The following is a 3534-nucleotide window of genomic DNA, read 5'->3' on the forward strand; positions in this document are numbered from 1 at the left end:
CTTACGGTGCGTAATTCCAGGAGTGATCGGGCTTGTGTGTGTGAGTGTGTGTGTGTGTGTGTGTGTGAGTGTGTGTGTGTGAGTGTGGAGAGATGAAAGCTGTTCTGGTGGCCCTTCAGAGGGCGAAATATTAATCTGCACGAGCTCGGGCCCGGAGCCAAAAACCATTCATGAGAGACTAAGGGAAACAGAGAGGTGTTACCTTCAAGAACCGCAAAGATACACACACACACACACACACACACACACACACACACACACACACATGCATGCATCCATGCAAACACTGACAATTATTCTTTCCCCGACCATGTCAATTTGACTTTCATTGGAAAAAAGGACACAAACATTCCTATTGGGAAATTATCTCAAAATTGCATGGAAACCAAAATGGGTGTGAAGCTGTACGGTTGTCAATGGTTACCCAATGAACCAAATTGATTTTCCATTTGACATATTTTCCTGACAAATGCATTCTCCATCCCATGGAAGGATTATCAACATGAGATCATCAACTTGGAGTGCTCTCAAGACATTCGTAACACATGGATATGCAATTAACCCACACATCCTTAAACAATGGCAACTCTTTGTTTGAAGTTCAGGGCAAGAGCAGGTTGGAGCATCCAAAACAGTAAAGAATGAATATAAATCCATCAGAAGTCACACCAAATAACACAGCTAACTTGTCTACAAGTTCCGCTACTTGACTCGTGTAATTTGCAGCCACAAATCAATGTCACCTGAAAAACCATGACCGCATCTCTGTGGTGTCTACGTGGCTTTGTTTCAACCAAATGAGGTTGAAGGATTTATTCTGAAATGAGTGTCAAGTCACACATTTCACTGTGGAAACAAAGCACGGGTTTTTTCATCGGACGTTTTCTCTCGTTAATTACATCATGGTGCGCTCTTTGCGAGCTGTAAATCTGACGGTGGGTTGCGAGCCGTGGTTCACTTGTCGCCCGTGGCTGCAACTCACTGTGTGGTCCATCGAGGCGCTCCGGGCAGCGGCGATATCTTTCTATCTCTAAGCAGATCACTCTCGGGCTCTTAAAACGTTTACGGTCGTTGCTTTAAAATTGTTTTTTTTTTTTTTTTAGGAATAAAGCTTTCGATATGTGATATAGTCGCACAGCCTACATTTTCCGATGTGATCTGTAGGCTAACACTACCAATAATAGTACACTTGAATTTTTTAAACTTAAAAGACACAGAAGCCTACCTGATCTCCTTTACATGTGAAACTTATGGGGTGATAATGGGCCTATTCGCTTTGAGTGCAGGCATCGATCAGATATGTTTTTGTGGAACACACCTCATTTTAATGTAACAGACTTTCTTGATATCCTGAAAGTTATATCTTACAACAGAGTACGATAATGTTGTCTTCCCTCAAGGAATACCCTTTAAGCATAATTATCTCTCCCTAACAATAGGAATCAATGAATTTCACCCTCGGATTTTGACGTTGGAAAGCTGAAAACCCCTCTGGACTCCATGATCACACAGGAACACGCCCACCGAAGGCAGTGATAGGGCTCTGGCAAAAAAAAAAAAAAAAATCTGCGCTGAAGCACCTACCTCGGCGTTGGTACGGAGAGCTGGCTCTGTCAAGAAACCTCAGTGTTCGGGAGCCCGCGGTGGCAACTTATCTCTCCGGGGAAGACGTTTTACGTCATCTTTCGCCTGAAGTTTGTCTCCGAAGTTGCCGATTTAATGGTGAGTTTTACGACTGCGTGTAGCCTTTGCAACGATTTTGGAGAGAGATAATGTAATAGCCAAGGTTCTAATGTCGCAGGACTCGTAGAAAAGTGCCTATATTCGAATAAGAGTAGGCTATCGTTATAATGAGGCTTTCGCTATAATGATGATGAAGGTATGCTTTACACTTGATTTATAAGCAACATAGCCTACGCTTCACATTCAACACAGTGGTTCATATGTGATATGTGCTGACTTGATCTTTGCCAGTTGTTATTGACCCTATTAAAACAATATTTATTCGGTGACAATCTGACTCCAATAGTCTAGCCTACAATAATAAACGTCAATGTTATAGGCAGTTGTTACAACAGCATCATGCCACTAGCTTTTGCAGTATCAGCTCTGTTTTTTCTAAAGACTTAAGCATTGTGCAGTCAGCAATAACTTTACATGAGCTGCGCTTCTGGTGTAATGACATGACATCACGGCAATGTGGATATATAGAGGGGCAGGTGCATCTGTGGGACGGGACGACTGATCGCCCCCGGGTCAGCGAGCGCTCGAAATGCAATAGCCGCATAAATTTATCAGAGCCGTCCGGGCTGTCCGTACGTCGGTGGAGAGGGAGGGGTGACGAGAGGCCGCGCATAGCCCTCCGGATTCCGTCCGATGCGCCTGAGTTACTGCTGTCACGGTCCATGTGGCTTATACTGGCTCCTTGTTGGGGGATTCACCATGATTTACTGTATCATGTTAAATCAAGTCGGATACTTGTGCTGCTTTGGGCAGACTGTTGGTGTAGTATTACTGGGAGTCGACTTCACCAAAGACCTTTGGGAACAACAGACGGAAAACAAACATCGTTTGGAGATTGGTGGCTCCACAAATCGTTGTGTTGCTTCAGTAAACCTCTGAGAGGTTTGGTTATCCTTATCTGTCGAGTGATGGAGTGGGTCCATTAGACACAGGCGATCTCCATGAGCAGAGTAGAGTGGGGAAAGTGGATTTTTATCAGCTGCTAAATTTGTCTACAGATAACATCTTGGGCTGAAGGTTTTAATATAGACTATTGGTTGCATATGGCCAATGTTTCAGCGTGGCTATAGCCTTCCCCAGAGCAAGGTCTATATGCCGCATAACACACCACACACTATGATCTTTGTGAGTTGTTGTTAGCTTTGAGTACAGCTGCTCTGGGATTCATGGAGTAAAGCTGGCCACTAGTGAGCTTCTCAAGAGTCTTTTCTTTTGTCCTGGATGCTGCAGTTTAGTCTCTGCTTTATTCTGGTGTCACAAACAGCAGTTTGACCAGAAGCAGGACATCACATCTGAGTTACAGATGCCTTACGGACACCTACTGTACAGGCACGACATATTCTGTTACTACTTATTCATTATGGCAAAACAATATACAGGACATACAACACGTCTTTTCCTTCAAGGGTCATTTTCTCCAGAACAACTCGGGGGTCAAGTGCCTCATTCAAGGGCACAGCGGTGGCAGCTGGGAATTGAACCCTCAACTTTTCTCCTTAGCCGCTATGCTACCACCGCTCCTGAGGCAGAGGGTTGTCCTCAGAGCCTTATTAGGGCAAAGGTCATTGTGGAAGACTGGACTTGTGTGTTTCATGTTCTCTTTGCTCAGCTTAAAATGCCATCAGGATGAAATATGTCCAGAGACAGTCAGCCACAACAGGAGGTTAGCGGGACATTTGACTGCTGGTGATCAGGCCCTGGGGTGGGTATAGCAGAAGGGACTGGCAGAAGGGACTGTGGGGTAGACATGAGAGCAGAGGGGACTAGCAGGATGTGAATATGGGGACCAGG

General features: G+C 44.8%; 1 protein-coding gene across 1 annotated transcript in view; it reads left to right on the top strand.

Moving 5' to 3' along the window:
• Positions 1 to 1590: 1590 nt before the first annotated feature.
• The window catches only part of LOC134071141 (ly6/PLAUR domain-containing protein 6-like), a 16907-nt gene continuing 14963 nt past the window's right edge, over positions 1591 to 3534 (top strand). Inside the window, exon 1 of the mRNA XM_062527747.1 lies at positions 1591 to 1722. The gene's annotated coding sequence lies outside the window, so the exon portion shown is untranslated. The remainder of the gene's footprint in view (positions 1723 to 3534) is intronic.

This window comes from Sardina pilchardus, chromosome 23 (genome assembly GCF_963854185.1).
Source record: "Sardina pilchardus chromosome 23, fSarPil1.1, whole genome shotgun sequence".
NCBI lineage: Eukaryota > Metazoa > Chordata > Actinopteri > Clupeiformes > Clupeidae > Sardina > Sardina pilchardus.